This window comes from Sander lucioperca, chromosome 9 (genome assembly GCF_008315115.2).
Source record: "Sander lucioperca isolate FBNREF2018 chromosome 9, SLUC_FBN_1.2, whole genome shotgun sequence".
Lineage (NCBI taxonomy): Eukaryota > Metazoa > Chordata > Actinopteri > Perciformes > Percidae > Sander > Sander lucioperca.
The window spans coordinates 28030102-28053168 of NC_050181.1; the positions used below are offsets into that span (position 1 = coordinate 28030102).

The 23067-nt window shown below is 41.2% G+C and overlaps 1 protein-coding gene across 2 annotated transcripts in view; it reads right to left on the minus strand.

Moving 5' to 3' along the window:
- Window positions 1-18500, minus strand: part of kdm6ba (lysine (K)-specific demethylase 6B, a) — a 114469-nt gene extending 95969 nt beyond the window's left edge. The window contains exon 1 of one of the 2 annotated variants that reach the window (XM_036004741.1): window positions 18474-18500. The gene's annotated coding sequence lies outside the window, so the exon portion shown is untranslated. The remainder of the gene's footprint in view (window positions 1-18473) is intronic. The other variant, XM_036004743.1, reaches the window with a different exon arrangement.
- Window positions 18501-23067: the final 4567 nt, after the last annotated feature.

The window sequence follows — 23067 nt, forward strand, 5'->3', positions numbered from 1 at the left end:
ACCTACTCAACAACTCAGATGTCATAGAAACACTTCCACCTCCACAGTCTTATTTACTTCATGTTGTGTCATTAATGTGCAGTTTTGCTTAGTGAAAGAACAAAGTGGAGGAATACATAGAAAGAGTGCAGTTGATGAAACAAAGATGTATCTTCTTCTCTCTTCAAAGCCAGCATTATCTTAAACTGCATAATCATCTCTCTCTCTCTCTCTCCTTCCCTTTAATCTTTCTCCTCCCCCTCTCCTGCCTCTGTCTTTCTCTCGTCTCTGACATGAAATTTTTACTTCTTTATCACTCCTCCACCTCTATTTCTCTCTCTCTCACTCTCTCTGTGGAGGGGCAGTTAGCAGTGATCAAAGGGATGATAAACGGTCACTGCAGCATGCATGGAAAACACACACACAAACAGAGGAGATGGAAAGACATGCAAAGTGGTGAAGGGAACTTTTCTGTGTAAACAGATAAATATTGGCAGTCACAGTGTGTTGTTATTCACCATGACACTTGCTCTACCCTCACACTAAGTCACTCTCAGTTTTTCCTTCCTTTTGAACCTTTTTTTCTGCCTCCATCTGAATCTTAGCCTGTAAAGCAGAGCGGGAGATTACTGAAATTCCATCTTCCAAAGTCTAACTATCTACCACAGACATTTCAATATATGCCAACTCTGCTGTTCAAACGCATATGGCAACATGCTGAAGAACATCAAAAACACAAACTCACACTTGCATGTGCCTATGACCCAATCACTCGCACGTGGCGCTGCGGAGATGCAAACTTGGCATGTCCGATTCCCACGGATGCTTGCTTTAATGTTAACACTTCTCTTTCTTTCTTGCTCACAGTCCTTTGTCTTACCTCTTCTTTGTTCTTTATTCTCTGCTGCTGTCTCTTTTTGTTTTCGGTCTGAGACGGAGTGTACAGCGAGCCGAGAAGGAAAAAGAAAAAAAAAATAAAGGGGAGAAAAAGAGTGGAGACTCAGATGCTTTTCACTTCTATTTCTGAGCTGCAAGCCGAGAGTGTGTAAACGTGTGTGTGTGTGTGTGTGTGTGTGTGTGTGTGTGTGTGTGTGTAAACGTGTGTGTGTGTGTGTGTGTGTGTGTGTGTGTGTAAACGTGTGTGTGTGTTTCCTTTACTTCTATTTTTAAACCACTGCACAGAGGCTGACTGCTTGATCCAATAAGTCCCACTGACTGCAAGAGTGCACACTGGGAAACTTTTTGAGTGTGTGCGCCCATGCACGTGTATAATGTTTCCCATTGTCACAGAGGTGGAAAACATGTGCAAGTGTTTTCTTGAAAAACCATCCTACGTTTACTAAAGCATGCCTAAATGCTCTCATTCCTGGTTATTTTTTATATTTGTGTTTCCATTTCAAGTTAAACCTGTTATGCCATGTGAATACTTTTTTGCATAGAGGAAACACAAACTATCAATAAGAGGACCATGGTGATAACCCAAATGAAACTAGCGGGAGAGCTACGAGTCAGCTGGGGCTCCTGCTTTTGATCTTATCCACACACACACACACACACACACACACACACACAGCTGACAGGACTGATAATGCCTATAATTGCTTTGTTTTCACATGAATGAGTGAGTGCCACCCAGTCCCTCCCTTTCCCAATTTTTCACTCATCCTTCTTCTCCCTCCATCTCTCATTCAGAATAACTGATTGTGAGGATTATTATGAATGAATGATTGGGGGCTATGGGATGGCCACGGTGTGTGTGTGTGTGTGTGTGTGTGTGTGTGTGTGCGTGCGTGCGTGTGCGTTATGTCATCTCAAAGGCAGCCATTCATAAGTAGGAAGCCTTACTTCAGTGATTCCCCTGGCAGCCATCGGCACAATAGATCCATTACACACACACACACAGACAGAGTAGAAAAAAAAGGCAAGAAATGACAGCGGAAAAAGAAAAAGAATTTACCCGTGAGAGAGAAAGCTGAACAAAGAGAGGATGAGAGCCAGGAAACAGGAAGTGTGGAAGGAGGAAATGAGAGGAGGAAGGAAACAGGAGGGGGAGAGACAGAAAAATGTGTAGAGCAGATGCTTTGTTACTGCTTCTGTCCACTTGTGGGATGACGTACGTATATTCCTGCCTTTCCAAAAACGAACAAAAATTCTTTGTGTTGCTGCTGCCTCTTGGCAAAGTTTGATCATTCGCTATTATTACAGAGTATAACATGACTCAGTACAGATCTCCTTATTCATCTAGCTTGATCAAGATATTAAACTCCACTTGCACTGCCTGGAGACCAACATGCACAAATCAAATGCTGCACAAACAAAGTTGGACAGTTGACAACTCATCCAGCAGCTCTGTCATAAACAAATAATTAATGATGACTCTATGTGACTGACACTAACCCACATTCTCATGAGTGGATGCACACGCAATACCTCAGCCTACTCCTATGCACAATGAGTGTCATTAAAACACATAATGGTATTGGAGGCAAACAAAGTGACATTAATAAAGTCAGACAGATCCAACCGAGGCTACTGTTATTTAGTTTTATGTTCAATAGGTGGGAAATTTAACAGCGACAAACTCATTTCAGTGGCGTCAACGCAAGTCATTTCCAAATGAGCATTAGCATCTGAACAACATACGTCACTATTTTATCCTGAAACCCTTGATTCATGTAAGGAAAAGATTAGCAATGACAAAAACTACAAAACCACATTATAGTTATGACTTTAATACACCATTAACTTAACCTTATGTATTGTGTATGTATATCAGAAAACCTGTCCAGGTTGCATGAAAAGCTACAAAAACAACCTTAGAAATCAACCAAGACCATTAACTTACACCATGTTTTTACAAGAGTTGGCATGGCAACCACTAAAGCACATAAAGCCATGTGTTATGGGAATCATCAGCAATGAGCTGAAACATGTCATAGACATGTCATCAGATTGTTTGAGACGAGCCATCCTGTACTGTATGCGTCTATCCACTAACACATCCTGGAGGCTACACTTTTATATGGATGCTAAGGATTTACTATTTAGAAATATGGATTTAATATTTCACAACATTATTATGTATGTATTCTATTTGCTTAGTTTCTTATAGTAATATAATTTAAGTTTTAAATAGCAAACTATTTGTTTATGACATTAACATACTAAACTCGTAGTCAAGGTGTCAGCAATTGTGTTCAGCAGGGTACGGATATATGGTGTGAAGTGAATGGTGGTAATGATCCAGCAGTTGGGTATGGGGTATTTATAGGGTGGGGTGGGGGGGTGGGGGGGGTTCAGCCCTACGTGACGCCAGGCGCGTACCCAATTCTATCTGGCTCGCGTTCAAACACACCCCACTTCAGCTAGAGAGCCCCAAGTCCCTGGAGAGCTCCCTGATATGAACCCACAGACGTTAAACACACACAAAAACATACCACCCCTTCAGACTCCTTAAAGACGAGAAAGATTCAAACACTAAAAGGTAAAAGACAGCATTGGTGCACATGAGAGCACAAGCACATAAAGAAAGGTACAAAGAAATAACTAAACACACAAAGGTGAGGACAATCTCACATAAACCTCCCACAACCGCTCAGCCCACTCACCCTGACATCTCTCCATTAGTGCATGTAAAGGACCTGAGCGTGTGTGTGTGTATTTCAGGCTTGTGTGTAATAATTTCCCCAATGGGGATCAATAAAGAGTATAAAGTAAATTAAATTAAACAAAAGCCCAGACCAATGCACATACTCAAAAAACCCTCACAATAAAATAAACAAACAGAAACAAACATGTAAACCTTAATGCACGAAGATAAACACACACACCACTTTGTGTGCAGGGCTTCTTTGGATATGGGCCCAGCCCCACACAACAATCTGCATTAAATATTCAGTGAATTTTTCAACATGTGCTCTTTCCCCTTTCGCACGTGTAGAAGTGCAAAAAAAAACATTTGGGGGGAGAGCGATGGGGAGACAGGAAGGAGGGGTAGAAGGAGTCAATGAGGGCAAAGGCAGAGCGAGCAGCAGGAGAAAACGGACAAGCAAGCCAGAAACTGACTGAGATGCAGAGAGAGAGAGAGAAAACCCAGCTGACTCTGTTCCAAGCTACTCCCCTTAGCAACAGCCCTGGCTCAGCCTGCATCCCATTGGCCAGCTGACACTATGCATCACAATCCCATGCATGGCTCCTCAGCCAATCAGGGGTTTCCTTGCAACTCTGCATTTTGGATTTCATTTTCACCATGGCAACACAACCCTGCTCTTGGCCCTGGGATGTGGCCTGTGTAGTGTATGTACACACAGACACATGCACACAGTATACTGTATATACAGTACAAAGTTGACCAACCCTTGATGAGCTCAGGCCAAAGCAATTACTTTGAAAGCACCAGATATATAAACAAAACTCACATGGCAGGCAAGCTAACTCAGCTGTGTCGCCACACCTGTGAATGTGTAATCGCATGTGCCCAAGTGTTCACAAACAGAGAAGAACACTGGAGAGCTGGAATAATAGTTCATCCTACACAGACAACCCAGGAAATGCTTTGATCAGTACCCACTCCTCATAATGAGGAGAAGGCATTTCTCCACCTGTCAGTCTGCATCCCAATATTAAAGTTAATCATCCTCAAAGTCCTCCCTCACATACACTCTCAAGGCTGGAAGGAGAAGCGTCAACCTGAAGTACATTTCACACATGTACAGTTACTCTGTAAATACTCTGGCAATTATTATGTTAGTGTCATGTTTGAAAAGGACCTCAAGTAGTGTGTCCTGTATAGGTTGTTCTGGCAGACTGCCTTCCCAGCACCTGGTGACATTTCAATAACTCATTCTCTACACACGCACCATGGATCAAGCGTAAATTAAATCAGCAGCATTCATGGATAAAGCATTGCACACCGTTACTTCACAACAAGGAACTCTTTCTGTTCTTTACATCGCTGGTTATTGCAACCCCAATAATGAGGCTTATGGTGAGTAAACTTACATTACTCATGCAGGACAGCTGTATCATAATGTGTATCTAATTATCTATAATTATCACTAAGGCTGTCAGTCAGGTCATTCTAAAATTTCAACGTTCTGCTTACATAATAAAAATACAACAACACAGTGGGTGAACACAACTGGATTAAATTACATGAGATAAAAGTTCAAAGCTGAAAAGTAAGTAATCTTTTGCACAGGATTACTATTCTTGAACTATTTCTAAACAGCTTGGCTATAAAGAGACACATACAGTATTGCTATGACGAGCACCTTTGATTAGTGCATGTAAAATATATAAATCCCTGAAAAGGAATAAGGGACTACAGAAGATAGATGGATGGGTTGAAATAAAAAAAAAATATAACAGCTCAAATGATCAGAAGTTGCATGCTGAAAACACATTTATGTTCAACTGGTACTTTTTTGTGTGTAAGTATATGTAATCTTCCTGGTACTTCTACTGTATGTCCCTGTTCACATGAGTATGAGCTGCCATAATAGGAGCCGATATTAACTGAAGGGCTACAGCAGGCTACATATCAAGTGTCTGTTCAGGCTTCTTAGCCCTCTATAATCCATAAAACACTAATAACAAGTGATGTCTGTGTCACTGGAGAAACTAGCTTTGTGGGATGAGTCCAACATCGCACTTCATAAATTTCAAACACACACAGGCAGACAGACACAAAAAAGGTAACTAGCTATGTCCTCTTTGTTCTCTCAGTGAGTTGAGATATAAAAAGGGTGTGAGAGAGAGAGGGAGAGTATCAAATATATAGACACGAGGAAAGAGATGGAGGGGGGCAGAAAGACAAAAAAGTAGTGAGAGAGGAAGAGAGATGTATGAGACATGCCAGCTCCTAAAGAATAAGCATGAGGAGAGACAATGAATAGCAGCTCCTTTACACACAGACACATGATGTATGGGTCTGCCAGCATGTCTGTTCACCCCACAGTATGTATGTGTTTATTTGGGAGTGTGTGTGTAACTACAGAAGCGATCCATCTGGGCCACTGTGGCAGTGGCCAAACTGAAGGTTGATATCCAGTATCCCCTTCCCCTCCCACAAGACGAAACACAATCATCAGCTCCAAAAACAGCACTCAGGGTCAGCTGTCAAACTTAACAGCAGGTAATTAAAAGTAATAGCAGAGCTTCCCCTTGGGTTTGATGATAGGCAATGTATGTATCCCACCAACAGCAATTAGTCAGCCAATTACCCGGGGCCTAATTGTAACTGCTGTCCATAGGAAGGCTTTGGGAGGGACAATAATAAGCTCTTGTGGTAGCGTGTATTTATCTAAGTGATCAATGATTAGCATGATCACTGGGAAAGGTCAGCACCTCACATGAAAGGCTGGCTGCCTAACTGACATTTCTGCTTTGCTGCGGTTAATTGGTAAAACAGTAGCAAAGTGCTGTTTTCTATTAACGGTTTGTAAAAGTAGATATTAGGATGCTACATTGTGTGCAATGAATTTAACGACCGACACGCCAGACATTCCTAAAGACACATTTTCATGGTTTAAAGCTACATTGTGTAATTTTTTTGAGTTGATTCTTAGCAAAAACCCCTTTGTTCTTTCACAAATATGTGCTCATTCATGTGTAATTACTTCCACCAACTAATCAAAGTATTCTCGTAAGCGTAGAATCTGCCATTCAGAATACATACGAGCGAGTCGCTCGAATGGCGGCAGCCATGTTGCGCCTCCATCTTTAAAATACATTAGCCAAAGAGGGACATACCTGGAAGTTCAAGCTCTGCCTTTCGCGCTTTTACACTCAGTGGCACCGTGACGAACGCCAGGGGGAGATTACTCGCGACTGCCGGCAGATTTGAAAGCCTGTTGAAGATGGTGGATCACACCTATTCATGTAATGGAGTCGCCAAGGAAGCGAAAAAGAGAATTAAAACGACAACGCGACAGGCAAAGCAACAAGACCAAAGTTAATATTGGAGCGGTTTTTCCAAGATGGAAAGAGCTCATAAGGAGCAAGGATTTTAAAAGGGACGCCAAAGTTGCCTGCTTTCTTCTCATTCAGACTATTTGTGTAAATTCCAAGTTTTATAGTTGCTTGGCAGACAACTCACGTCATGCAGTTGTAACACAGTCTAGGCTATAGCTAGAACAGCTGCGTGTAAATGATGGCGATACTAAGAGCTCATTTCGGTTTCATTGACATCGTTCATACTGCTCAGAGAAATATATTAAAAACACAAACCTCTGTTGCTTCTCTCCTTTGTCTTTGAAGGGCTTCCACTCTCTCCTCGTCATCTTTGGAGAGTGTCTCTTTAGTTTTTCTTTGCCTAGGAGGTCTCACCGATCCACTGCCACCGGCTCTGTCTTTTGGTTTTTCTTTACCTTTCCCTCGCACCTCCATCGCATCAACTGATCTCTGACTCTGCTCACGGAGAAAAATATGTAGCCATAAACATTGCCTTACACTATTAATCTCGTACAATATACAGAATAACGATAGCACTGATACTTTACTAACATTAGCTTGCATTCGTTTGGGAACCTGATAGCTGATGTTAGCAATGAAATGGTACCAAAATAACGAAAACGTAAAACTATTATTCATTTTACATAGAGGTCATAACTAACATGTTAACTGACTAAATAACTAAATGCAATTTGTAATTGTTTTCTAAAGTAACCTCATCACTGGAAGGAACACTCATGGACGAAGTCGTACTGGAAGCCATGTTAATCTTGGCATACGGCCACCGTAGGAGTTAAAACACAATTGGAATGGGAGGGGCTAGAAAGTAATATTCAGTTGGTTATGATATACAATTTCACCGCTAGATGGGAGACATTCTTACACAATGTAGCTTTAATGTTCCTGAAATGTGAACAATGAACCTATGTATTTGTATAGCCAGATTGGCAAGCTAAGCTAGGACTTTATTTAAACTTTATTTCCTAGAATATTTCTGTGTTGAGCTTTACTTGTTTTGTTTAAGTCTCAGGCAGCTTTTATAATAATGGTACAATATATACAATACGTGTGACTAATGAAGCTTTACTGGCACAAGCTTTAAGTGCAATGGTTACAATGTTGCATTAGTTGATGTACTTTATTTTGGCTGATTCAATTAAATCAAGAGTAGGGATCCTCCAATGTGTGTGTACCAATGGGTGCGGTGTGCATGTGCATGTTGCAGCTCTCAGGGCAGAAGCTCCTCTAATCAATTTAACTGTGATAACAGGAGTGGCAGCTGGCTTTTCCTTCTACTGAGACTGCACTCCCTGCAAGTGGATTTCACCCATCGTACACACAGATAAGCATGCACCCAGCATGACCCACCTTTCTGTTTTTTTTAAAAATTCATGTGTGGTGCTGTGGGTCTTTGGACAGTAAATGCAAAATGCATGTACACATACTAAGACAAGCCTATTAACACATTCATCTTTACATTCACACACAAGCTTTTATCTTTGTCTTGCTCCGTTACACTTTAACCACACACACACACACACACACACACACACACACACACACAATATGTGCTTGCTTACATGTCACTCTTTCTATATAAATTTTTTTTGAAGCAGGTGATAACTGAGGTCTGACATCTATGTCTAATGGTATCAGGTATTGTATACGGGCCTGCAAAAAATAAAAAAAAATTAAGCAAGTCTACAGAAAGATTGAAGATAACATCAACAACATTGCTTCTGCATAATTAGCCACTCCTTTTCCCACATGTATTTTAAAAATGGTGGTTATAAGATATATTATTCTAACACAGTAAGGTAATGCACATAATTACTGTATCTGTGTCTGTACTGCTTTATATCGCCCCCTATTGAGCCCTTCTTGGATATACTATATAGCCTACATATAAATATAGTGAATATGTTCCTTCAAATACAGGGCACACTAAAAACCTTTTTGTGCATGTCTATGCATGTGCTGATGTCTGTAAAATACCACGTGAACGCATGTGTTTAAAGTTAAACATGACATGGTAGTGCAGATGTACACACCATCTGCAAATGTGGAAAATGTGAGTGTATCATTCATGCTTGTGAACCATAAACCATCTAAAGTACGTAGTCTTCTGTGGTCATCACTGACATCCTGTTTTAATAATTTTGTATGTGTGTGTATGTGTACTGTACATGTTTAATATTACAATTAGAGCTCACTATACAGTCCACACAGAAGCTCCACATGCAAGCTAAAACAAGTCAAGTTAACTATGAAAAGCTATACTGTGGCTAAAGTAGAACTAACCTTTCTCACCAGATAGCCTACCTATAATAAAAAATGGAAAAGCGTGCATTTTAACTTTGACCAACATATGAACATCACTAATGTTTCATATGGTCACATCAATTTGGATAAATGAGATTGATATGCAGGACTCTCAGGTTGGGTAAGTAGTCTGCCATACTGATCCATTTTTTTTTAACATTAACGTGTGTAGCAGGTACAACAACTATGCTGTGCAAGTTCAATAAAAAGTGAACTTGAAATACTTAAATCATCCCAACATTGTGTCAGTAATTTTCATTTTTCTCTGTTTTTTTAATCCTTTGCATCATCAGCCTTGACTGGACAAAACAAATATCTGATTGAAAAAGAATAGAAAATGACATATAAGGAAAACTAAAGTTTAAACCCCCCTTTATTTCCTGTAGTCCTGTAGCTGTCTTTTTAAAGGACTGGTTTATATTCCTAGTACAGTAAAGTATACATTTTAAGGCCAATCAAACTTATACCAAATTTAAATTACTAGACCTAGTAAAAAAAAAGTAAAGCTTGTGATAAAAATCATCTCTATGGTGCATCACTGTTCCTAGTATATTACTGTTCAGATGTACAGATGGGGGACAATTGAAAGGAAAAACCAACATAGGGCCCTTTTTTATAAATCTAAGCACACGGCGTGAAGCGCCTGGTGCGTGTCCAAATCATAGACTTAATATTAATGGACAACGCATCCGGGTCGGCAAAGTGCTGCAAATGCGTAAGTGCCTTAAACCTGCATTCTATCTGAATTCCAGCAGGGGACAACACGTGCGGTTGCAAAAGGAGTTCGGTTTCTGTAGAAGTCTATGAGAAAGTGACCCACTTCTCACTTAACTTATTACCTCAGTAAACATTTTCATAATGAGTTTATGGTCTCAATCGCTAGTTTTAAGTCTTCTGCAATACAGAATGATGTTTTTGCATGTTTGTGTGCTGCTGCGCTTCCCTGTGTGTGTGTAACAAGCATAGTGTGTGCATGCTGTGCATAAGCCTAGGCACATTTTACTAATTTGCTGTTAAAATAACAATGAAATGCTGCGCTATTGACTTTAGACCAGGTTTTTGTTGGTCAATGGCGCGATCACTTCCCGCTGCCTCAAGATAGCAATACACCAAGAATTCACCTGAACACACCTCCCTGTAAGAGCAGCACGCCCATGGGCGCAAAGATGGTCGCAGGTGCATTTGCTATTTAAACGACGCAGGCGCTGGACGGGAAATTGACAACTGCGTCAGTCTTAAACTAGCAAAGACACCTGCCTCAGGCTTTGCACTGCGCTGCGCCGGGTACAAGATAGTAAGGTGTTCGGCCACCACGTGCTGCCAACACAGCTTTCATGCGCCTTGGCATTGATTCTACGGTACAAGTCTCTGGAACACCATTCTTCCAAAATACATGCTCGATTTGGGTCCCAGGCAAACAGCGTCTTCCTCTACTTTTCACCCTTTCTCTGACTAGGAATGTTGGTATTGGCAGTGATAAAAGAAGTAGGCCTACTTAAAACTTTTTTTTCTTTAAGTACAATTATTGATACTGTACAGTACAAGTCCTGCATTCAAATGTTTACTTAAAGTGAAGAGTGAAAGACAGGCATTATCAGCACAATGTACTTAAATGTACTTAACGCCTGTTCAAGGTGGAGCTTAGTTTCAAATATAATATACAATACAATGTTTTTCTCTGAAGTAGAAGTTCACAGTACGTCAGTACTATACAGTTAAGTTGCATATTTGCAGTGCTTTGGGGGCCTGTAGCAGTAGAGTTAACCCTCACCTAGATTTCATGTTGTTCACAGAGATGGAGAACCCGGAAATGAGTAGGAGGAAATGCAACGCTACCATGCCACTCTTGCAATCTTAATACAAAATCAGAATCAACTGGGCCTGCTCAGCATTTATTTTCACAGAGCATGATTGGATGTTAATCGTTTAATTGTATCATGCAGTGCACCTGTGTGGAAGCAGCTGCATTTGTTATGTTTCTCCACTGGTTTATTCAAGTTTGCCCTTTAATTTATCACCCATCTGTATATGAAACGGGGACGAAAGGTCCTTGACAACACTTGCACTCAATGTGCAAATCCACAAGTCAAGTAAGAGCACGTAAAAATAAAAGGCTTTAAGTTCTAGTTTTACATTTGAGCTACAGGATCCCTCTCTTCTAGCTCCTGTCTTTCACTCTCTCCTCCTCTGCAGCCTGCCTCTTCTCTCTCCCTTTTCTGGCCTCTCACACACAAAGGCAGAGGGAGGCAGAGGTGGAGGAGAGGAAGGGGGAGGAAGGCACAAAGGACTGGGAGCTGTGGGCTTGCCCTGGGGAGAGGGAGGGTGAGGGGGTGGATGGGGGGTAACGGGTTCAAAAGGGGGGCCACGGGGTGTAGAGGGCTGGGGGGTGGGGAGAAATCTGAGAGTCAGAAAGCCAGAACAAGAGCTGTGGTAGAAAGAAGGGTAGCAATGGTTGGAAGGGAGGGTCCGAGGGTGAGAGAGCACAACACAAGACAGCCTATAGCTGCAGTGATTCTTTTTGTTTCCACTTTGAAGGGGGGTTGGCAGTGGATTTGTTCAAGAAAGGGATATAGTTTGGGAAATGCACATCCACTATCTACCAATGCCTGTATAAGCATTCTAGCCACATCTCCTTTTTAGGCAGATAGTGTTCACGCCCTGTGCTCTCTTTGCCACAGCTAAGTTTCTTACTCAGAGCAGCAACAACAACTAAACCTACATTTTCTTCCCATAACACAACATATAGGTTAAAGGTGGCAATACGCTTGCAGCAGAGAAAAACCTGCCTGAAAGAAAAATTCCAGATAGACATATGTGGACAAGTCAAGTCAAGTGATATTTTAGACCAATTTAAGATGTTAACTCTGTAGGTGCTAATTTGTGAATTACTCCACCAGATTAGCAAGAAAGCATAGCTTTTATTGTGACTTTAATTGTTATCGTTTGGCTGCAGTTTGTATTGTTTTTCTCTCTGCAATGTTCTTTGAAATACAAACTAGCAAACCATTTGTGTTAGGGCTGCACGATATTTTGTTTCATCGTCTACATCGCGATGTGCGCATGCGCGATAGTCACATCGCAGGACGTTGCGATGTTGAAGCTACAACTTCTTTGCTGCTTGATAAAAAAAAGTAAACTTTCACCGTTCTCCTTTTCCATGATTGTTACCGGCCGACCCTTCCCCTTTAAGGCAGGTGGTCATGTGACGTAACGTTAGTCCGACGGGGGGGGGGGGGTTGTTATGGGAAGTGAGGCGCTCCCGTGTTAAGTACCGTAAGCGGCAGCTGCCGCTGACACAGTGATGCACATGCTTTTCCATGGGTAGTGAAGCTACAGTAGTCAGTGTTTCACGTTCGCTGCAAAGACAAACTAAATCACCTGATTAATGCAACGTAATCACGACATATCCCGGTCACTTTTCACCGCAGAAAGCTGCTACCAGCCAGGCTAAAGCTAACATAGTTAGCCTAAAGAAACAAGGCGTCTGTCCCAACTAACTCTATGGTTCGGAGCTGCGACGCTGGAAACGTAAAACTAATCTACAACAGCAGTCTGTTTCTGATATAACGTCATTTACACTGATTTAAGTGCTCTTGGATACACAGTTTGTTGCAAGAGTGACATGCAGGCTCTGCATGCACAGCAAACCAACAATCATGATCAATTTTAATGAATTTATCAAACAACCACAGCAGGCCCCGCTAGTCGACCACAACCTGACATTTAGAGGAAGCAACATGCATGCATTATTAATATCATTCACTTTAGCCTGGATTGATATTATATGAATACAGTGGTGTCATGTCAGTCAACCAGTGTATTTCTTCCTAATGTCCCTCTCCAAAATCACTTCAGAAGAGTAATCACAGCGCTTACTTGCTTTGGTTTTTGTAAAGCATTAAAGTTCAACAAAGACTGGTTCACATAAGAAAATTTCCTTTTTCATTTTTATTTTCTTTGTAGATGCACTCCCCTACAAAATCACCCCAGTAGTTGAGAATTATTTAGTATTTCTAAATAGGGCTATTTATGTCCTCTTGTAAAAATTTGTCTTTTTTTCATATTGCAATATATATCGCAGGGAAAAAAAATATCGCAATGTAAGTTTTTTCCAATATCGTACAGGCCTAATTTGTGTGCTACCATGAATCTGATTAAACAGTTTCCTCATACTGTATATCAGAATATAAAATGAGAAAGATTTACAAGGGACCTAGCACAATTCAATCATATTAATAAAGGCATTCCAGGTTTTTATATCAATGCGTCCCTTACACATCTCCCCACACACCTCATCCCACCCACTTGCTTAAATAACCACAAACTTGCACTAATCTTGCACCATCTAACCTCCCCTAACTGCCTCCAAAACCCTGTGGGGCGGAGAGAAACGTATTTTCGATTGCTCTGTATGTCTGGCACATATTGCAGAATTGACAATAAAGTTGACTTGACTTGAGAGTGGTGACACAGGTGCACACATCAACACTGAATCACTTCATAATACACGTCCGACTATATATATAGCTGCACAGTTAAAACACACATAGTTACGCACAAACCAACAGAGGCCTGTGTTCAATAACGCAGGCCAAACAACTAGCAGAGCAGGGGACAGGAGGCATGTTGGGCATCTTCCTCTTGAAAATGGTTTCCACACTACATTTACATTCTAGTTCATTTCAGCCGCTTTATTAACAGTCTCATAGTTTTGTTACAACCAGGCCTGAGAATAGGCCAATTTGAATTTGAATTCAGCATGTTGCTATGAGTGCCCCCCTCCAGCTGCCACCCAACCAGAGACCACCAGTGCACACACACACACACACACACACACATGAGAAAGAAAGCTTAGATAAGAACAAGCACACACGCACACAAACCCCTCTTTTGCAGGAAACTTATGTAACCAGATAGGCAGAGGAGGTCTCTTTTTGCACATCTATTTCTTCCACCACATCTTTCCATTCCTCTGACATTGAGAGCTCTATCTGTTCTTCCGTCTCTGCCTTTCTGTTCTCTTTTTCAGTGCCAGTTTTCTTTACATGGACTCAGCATTTCTTCAATGAGATGTTTTTCTCTGCCAGCTGTTGTTTAAATACATTAAAAGCCCTTTAATGGCATAAATGGGACTGTAAAAAGTTTTGATTATAGAGAATGTGGTAATACGCCCTCACAGATCTCCAGGAGGTGGATGATGTCAGCTCCACCTCTCCTCCTTTCCTCCCTATGCCACTCCTCCCTCAATGACACCATTGATGATGACAGAAGAAGAGGAGGACAATGAAGAGGAGTCTCTCCCGCTCCCTCTCTTTCCTGTCCTCCTCCTCACCCACTGCTTCCTGCCATCCTCCCCTCTGGCATCCTTAGTCAGCTCTCACCACCTCTCTTCCTGAATCTCTCTCTATAGCCTCTTTCAAACCTCTTCTCGTTTGAAACAAAAAAAAAGAACATTTCTCTTTCTTTTTTTCTCATGCCCTTCATTCTCGGGGTCTGAGGCCATTTCACAATTCTACAGAATTTTGGTTTTATTCAACATCAGGTAACCGCGGTAGATGGAGACTGACAACAAAGCCAAGAAGGGAATTATTGTTATAACTGAAATATCCACAATTCTTCATTACTGGTGTGATGAAATGAAATTAACATTAAATAAATGAATGAGAAGAATTATCTTAAAACTTCACTAAATGGTCTGAAAGCACAAATCCTTTTCTATGCTGCCTCCACAGGGTGAGTGGCACATGTGCATGGCACATGGATTGGAGCATTTAGAAGAAAGAAAAGGAGGAGGAGGAGGAGGTTGTAGACGAAGCAGATGGGAAAAACAGATGCCAAATCCTAATGTCTTGTCCTATAGCCTGCACGGAACACTCACAAACTGTCACCTGCTTGTATGAAAGCGGGCGTAATGCAAACTGAACAATGGATATCTAATGTTACCTATGGTATTGGCATTTCTGGGGCCAGTGAAGTGCGAGTCATACTTCAAAGCTTAATTAACTGGAATTTTCACTATTAACTGCAGTACAACAGTGAATGTAATGTTACATCAAATCAGATGAAACATTTTTTGAAAATCATCAATATTTCATCAATATTTTTCGTATATCACGGCTTTCTATGTCGTCCTCGTTTTTAAAACTAAATTTGTGGGTTTCTGCCTATATCAACATCTGCAGGACAGAATACTTACTGTAGTCTATGGACTCCTACTGCTCTGCAAAGCAAAGTTTTGCAGCTGAATATATGTCATTCATCTACCACGGTTAAACTAGATCCCTGTCCAAATAAACCATCTGACAAAACTGGACCCAGGTGCAGCATATGGAATTATTTCACTTACAACCAGCCAACATCAAAACCCTGGTGTAAAGGGTGCTGCCAAGCTCTGCAAGTCAAGTACGGTGACATCATCATGGCCTTAGATTTATTATTCGTATAAAAGTTGATTTTCTGAAATCGTAACAACACTAGAGGGAATGCCACACAAAAAGGACGTTATTTGGACTCAAACCTACAACGTTTAAGGTACATAGTAACAACATACAAGCCTTGTGGCACATAGCTAACATTATCTCTGGACCCAAGGCACCGTGAGGGTGTGCACTGTGCACACCTGTGTGTCCCAGAGACAGATGTAAGCTGATTGACTGCGCAGTCATGCTGATTGACGCTATCACTCACAGCTATAGTTTTACCAAAAAATGTACAGTAACACTCTCGCAAACATATTAACACGCTCAGTCATTCAACTTGACGGTCAGGGTAACAGATAACGTATGACATCCACTAAACAAATGACCACAAGCTGTTTGAGTAAGAGACAGGGACCAAGGGTGGGTAAGGCACTAGAGTTTCATCCACAAATCACTGGATTGAATATAAATATTAGGGCTGTCAAAATAACACGTTAATTTCGATTAATTAATGTGAGAAAAAATAACGCGTTAAAAAAAATAACGCAGATTAATCTATTCCATATTGACGTTTGACCCGGAGCCGTTCTAGCCACCATTCTACTGTAACATGAAGGAGGGAGACGAGAATGTGCTGCCTGGATCATTAATTGGAACATTTACTTGTAAAAATCTTCTTCCTGCCAACCCTGGCTACCGAAATCTGGTGCCACTGATATGTCTGCGCTTCTCTCTGATGCTCTGAAGACGATTCAGGCAACGCTATAACGCTAGTTAACGCTATACTCAACAGCAGCTAACGTTAGCCTACCGCTAGCTAGTAGCTGGATTAAACACGGTTACAATGCTGACAGCTAACGCTAAACGGTGTAAAGTTTGACTGTGTTTTACTGTAGAGGATTCAACACCGGGATGTAACAATCTGCAGCTGCCGTCGGAGAAAAAACACAGACGGTGTGTTCAATGAAACTGGTAAACTACAGCCTCGTGGTGCATTTGAAGTTATTGTAAATGTCCTTTTCCCATCTGGTGGTTGTTTTTGTCGTTCAACAGCAATTTACTAGTGAAATAAGTTATTGTTATTGTTATACATTATTATTAAATCATTTAATTTTGACCATATGGCCTTAGCAATAAACAAGCCGTTCTTTAATGTCACCGACTGTTGGTTAGTACCCTTTTTTTTCTTTCTTAAAAAGTATCGGTTCAGGCACCGTTAATTATGTATGCGATTAATTTCGATTAATTAATCACAGAGTATGTAATTAATTAGATTACAGTTTTTAATCGATTGACAGCCCTAATAAATATGTACCAACTGTCATATGCAACGCAGGGCTCCTTGCTGAACCTGCATTGCAAAACTATAAAAATAGTATTGGACAAAAGGTTGTAGAGATTTGTCACAGAAATAAAGACTGGGATGTAACAGTAAGTGTAATGGTAAATACAAGTGAGTGAGATGTGAGCTCATCTTGCTCTTTTTCCATCAATCCCTCCTCTCTCCTCACCTCCAGAAAAGCTTGCAGACAGACTGTGCTTGTGTGTGTGTGTGTGCGTGTGGAATGAGAGCGCACGTATCCGTCTACAAGCGTAATGGTGTCTACTTGGTCTTATGCAGGATTGTGTGTATATGCGCATGTGCATTTATGTGTGTAATGGATCTGATTCATGGACAGCTGTAAATGTATGTAATAAAGCTGAGAAAGCTAAGTGATGGAAAACCCCAGGTGTGTGAGGCTCGGCTGGCATTAGACAGTGTGTGTGTGTGTGTGTGTGTGTGTGTGTGTGTGTGTGTGTATCTTTGAGTTCAAAACAGTGAGTGAGAAAGGTGTGGGGGTGTTTGAGATGTGTGTCAGAGAGTGTTTGAGGACTGTGTGTGAAAATGAAACAGAGCTGATGTTAGGTGTGCATACGTAAGGGTGTTGAATGTGTACAACTCAATTAAAGTGCGTGTACTTGTCTCTGGCCCCAGTCCCAATCAATTTAGTAGCTTTGGTGAACATGGCAACTTCTCTAGCGAAACAGACAAAGACTCATCTCTACAAAAAACTGAGTTGTAATTTAAACATTTAAAACGTTTAGTTTAGTCAAGTCATGAATGTGATCCACCACTGCAGAGCCTTTAGGAAGGGATGATACTAAACCAGGTTGCACGGAAGCACAGTGGCAGCTGGAAACCGATCACATCACACATAGAAAAAATATAACAAATCCAACTGGTTCATGGAATATAATGTTCAAGCAAGCAAACAGCAGGACAAACAGAAAATAGAAGAAAGCTTTTAGTGTGTCTATCAGTAAATGTAGCAAGTAGTAGTTTCAGGCCTCAAAACAAATCATTAGTCACAATGACTCTGGTTCAATCCAGAGGTAGCCTCTTTACCCCAAACACACCGTAGGCCTCAAAACTATCGGCCAGTATTATAGATAAAACACCAATAACCTAATACAGTGCAAAATCGTTGGAATTTCCTTTCTAATGGTTGCAATTGAAGTGGGGGATTTTGCCCAAATGCTGTTGTTTTTTTGCTGAGGCATTAGGGGAAGTTGAGATGGAAAAAGTAGAGAAGACAAGCTTCTATAGTGAGCAGCGATTCATATGTCTCTGGATATTTCAATAAGTTTGAGATATTAAACATTTCATTGTTCTAAAAGAAGCTCAGACAAACATATCCACTGGACAGACAAAACAGGAATGGCAGACATCCCAACATGACTAAACAGTCAAGTCATGCCCATCCCATGTGCACATCCTGCAGGCAGGTCAAAGTCTGGGTAAAAGGTCAAAAGTCTTACCTGGGCAGGTTGGTGCTTGCAGCAAAATGCAGATAGCTCCCCTGCAGAAAAAACACACACAATATGTAAACAATGGGTCTGATATGGATCAGTCCAATTAGTCTGTTATCGGCTGAAAGTCAGTTGTGGGAAAAGACCTTTACTTTAGTGAACTGTGATGTTGACTCTGTAATAGAATACATTGCAATTTTATTAGAAACATCAATTGTATTCCTGAGTAAAATGCTATAAATGTAATTGTAATGTCTTGTAAAACCTACAAAAGGAAACAGAAATGTTACAGTAGTGGTTTTTTGAGATTCAGTAAATGTAACACCATGGTGAAAAGTAAGTCCTGTGTCCACCCTAAATAACAAACCTTGGCCCTGGCTGATTATTGTTCTGTTTTTTGACAGTTTGCAGATTATCTGTATCTGCGTTGTATTGGCCTGATAACCGATGAAGTTCATTAATTAAAAAGTGCTCTATTGCCCATTCTTGCCTACAGTAGGTCAGACATTTCACTTATGACTTCAGTCAGGGGCTGGTGGTTCCTTAAACATAGCACAACAATGCTTGGCCATGATCCTCACTCCTTCTCTGTGAATGAGAAAGATATGTATTAACTTTTTTGATCAGGCATGAAAAAAAAACAGTAATCAAGTAGAGGATTATTATCTGGTAACACTCATCGATATGGAAAAGTACTCAGAGTATGTCGCTCACATACATCTACGTGGCCATTTAGTGATACAACTTGGACCAGAACTGCACTGGATTAGTTGGTTTTATCTACTGGTCAAATTCATACAACTGATCAATTACATATATTCAGAGACCACAGTCTGCTTTCCATCCCTGCACTGTGAGAAATTAGCAGGTGTTCCAAAGGTCACACACAGATCCGGGTTGGACTGCAAATGTGTCGCCATCTAATGGAGAATGCACACTCTTGCACTCTTAGCTTTATACAGTAGTGCTTACTTATAGTGGTAGAAAATCAGAGAAGTACTGGATACACTGCCTCAGTGTTGGCATGTAATTACTTTTATCATGAAGCACATAAATTATGCTACTCTATGTAAAAGCCTTAACACCTTTTTGATTTCCCTCCTCAAATAAATTATCCATCATACAGGAGATGTAGATAAAGAGCAGTTGGCAAGAAACAGATGGTATTTGCCATTTAACAACTGAGATCTGGATGGGGGAAAAGGGACAGTACTTGGGCATGCCTTTGGGAATATACTAATGCAACATACATCTTTGTATAACTGTATGGCAATACAGAAGAAAATGGCTCACAGAATGCCAGCAAACCAGTGGATTCAGCCAGCCTAATGTGTGTATGTACTGTCCAGTAAACAGGTGTGTGGCTTAGATGCCCTTTTAGCAACACTATGGACTCTATTTTCATGTAGACAAACTGACTGAAGTGGCAGATACCGGTTGAGGCACTGTAAGGGAAGTGCCACAGTCAATGACCATATACTGTATCTGTGTTGGCTACATTTCATAGTGGTGTGGCAGGAAACCATTTTATAGAGGAAAAAGGACACAATTAATGTGGATATTAGATAGGCTAATGGGGAACTGTAAGTTCTGCAATGTAATATTGTTTCAGTTCCGGTTTCAGGCAGGCAGGGGCATTATACTGGTGCATTTAACTTTAAACGCAGCCACTGTAACGTTAACCTTAATACCGGTAATTATTCAAGTAAAACAAGGTTTAATTTAACCAGCAACACAGACCATGTATTCGTTTATATAAGTAAAATACAACTGTTCGGCATTAGCTAAGCCTGGAAATATGCGGTCACTATACTTTAAAATATGCCAAGACGTGAATTCAACCGCTTAGCTAGCGCACATTGAGGGCCATTCAGGCCATAATTACCCTACGTACCTGGGCAGAGGCATTGCTGTGTACAGTAAAATATTTGCTGTACTAAAAGCTTCACATTGTGCAAGAAGCCACGGTACAATAAAGCTAATTATTTACCCCCAGAAATTTAATTTATGTTCCGTTTTGGCTCCCCGGAGCTGTCCCGCCACTGCCTCCCCACAATTACTTTTACTTTTTGCAGCTGTAGTTCCTCGAATTGCACTGCATTGTGGGACATCAGCAACACACTCAGAAATTGAGAGGATTTCTTATTCATTCTGACATTTACTTAATTTTGTCACCTTTTAACGTGGTAAAGCCTACTCAAACACCTTTTAAATTGTAAATCATGTGGTAATGGCACCCAAATTGTAATGTCACAGGTGCTGCGCCTCCCCAGCAAAAACGTTGCACTGACTTGCATCACTTCCACTTTGCGCCAAGTTTTAATCATGTTGCAAATCTCTACCTGCTCCAGGTGTTTAGCTGACCCAAAACTGAGGTGACTGCTGTGTGGATAGAATCAACGAGGGTCAGTACTTCATAATGGTATTTAGTAACGTCTATCAGATGTCAATACTTGCTAACTTTATTCTAATATCTAAACGCAAAGTGTGACATGGGATAGAGAGGCCTGACTGGCCTTTAACTTCAAGCTCCGCCCGCCACAGACAAACAAGCACCGAATCCCGTACAGATCTAGAAAAGTCTGTCTTACCCTAACCAACACTGCCCTGGATCGCCATCTAGTGGCAAAATGTCCCAAGTGCTACAGGAACAGCAAAGAGAGGGGTGGAGACAAAAAAAAAATTCAAGAGAAGAAAATTCAAACGCTCTTCCTGGAAATAGTACAGAACCCGCCACAACTTCACCACATGACATTTCAGAAAGAAAATGCGACACTCCTTCCTCCACCACCAGCGAGCTCGCATTTCACTCAATAAGCCGCTATTCTACGCCTAACAGCACAATATCACAGCCACACGTTGTATATCACACCCAGGGACACGATCCATCGCCTTTTTGTGCATTTAGAAACGTGTAACCGAGATCAACAAGGCGATTGCGACATCACCAACTCATACTTTCCCGTAAACTATTCCTTCCTTACCGTAAAAGCGTGACATCACCAACATACGTTGCATATGAATTTGGGCAAAACAGCTGTCGGCAACACAGCAATATTAAACTGCTGCAGTATCGAAACTTATCGGCCCTATCCCTGTTAAGTTAGTAGGCCTACCCATTAAACTGTATTAGGAATTATACCATTAAATTAGGCGACCCTCTTAAAATCACATTAGCCTTCTGTTTTTAGATGCGTTGTGTTTTTGCGCTGCAAAATAATTTTATAATTGTCCTCTCCAGTGATAATTTTCTTGTAGTGGCTTACATTTTTACTGTAGCCTAATGTTGGTCGCGTCCTTTTAAGATTTATTAGCCTACAGGTTGAGGATACTGTAGGCTAGTTCAGGTTGTTTTCAATGGACTCTCATTGGTTCCCCATTTGCAATTAGGTAACACTGCCCGTACAGCCTCACGTGCCAGCATGCATGCCTGATACTCATATGCGTTTTGCTTACCTTTTATGTGCAATCCCAAATCTGCTGGGGAGGTGAGGTGACTCTCACTGTTAAAACAGTGTAATAGTGGAAAATCTGCAAAGCAGTCCATCTTCTTTTCCAGCCACGGATGACGCAGCCCCCTAAAGCCCTCTCCCAAAAACATGAAACCCCATTCAACATCCATAACGCGTTTAGGTGCAAACGTCGACACGGGGAGCACTGTACACGCAGATAGATACAGTCCAGGCTGAGGAAATGTTGATGTGTTCGCCCATGGGCAAGGCATGACGGATAGACTCATCACTGATCTGGCATCTCTGCACAGTGACATCGCCTTTCTAAATGATTGCACAGCTCGTTTCCTCCTCTGAAGATCATCTGGTTAAAAAAAATCGCCAGCTTCTGTAACCGCCAAGGTATCGGGTGTTGCAATGAGCAAGGATTCCCTAATCATCCAAAAACCCCACTGATATCAATTTCCTAGAGAGGAATGGTCCACCGCGATCAGAGCAGGCAGTCCTTGAAGAAATTGCGCAGTTTTTATTCCATTGAAACGGAGACTCTTTCCCTTCTGTCCCCGTTGAAAGCCTCTTTCCCTTCCTCCTCCTTCTCCTCCCTCCTCTCCTTTTCTCTCTCTTCCCTCATGCAGGTTTATTTTCGGTGGAAGAGTCTTGGACATTAACTGCCCCGCCTCCATAGTGACTGGCAAACACACTGTACAACTTGCCCAAATCCCTTTATTAACTACAATACAATGGAGAACAACTGGACCCCAGGTTTTCCCCTTATACCTATTTGGTTCAAGAGTCAATCACTCGGTTGGAGGTAGTTATTGAAGGCGCCAAGAGCCACTTGAGGAATCAAAAGTTGTGCTTTGGAGATGTCTGGTAGTCTTGTCAGATTCCTGTCATTTCCCAAGAAACTGAAAACTAGGGCAAGATCATGTTGGGAAATCAAATTAAAGCATAAGGCAAACCCATCAAGCCAGTACACAAAGAGGTTCAGTTAGCTCCCCCGGGTGCTTGAGGTGTCTCAAGGGGTCTCTATCAAACTGGAGATTGATTTCATTTCACATTCAAAAAGAGACGTAGTAATAGTTTTCAAAGATCCTTATATTAGATGAAAACGTTTGGATTCCCTCATCACAGATATTCAATAAATGTCC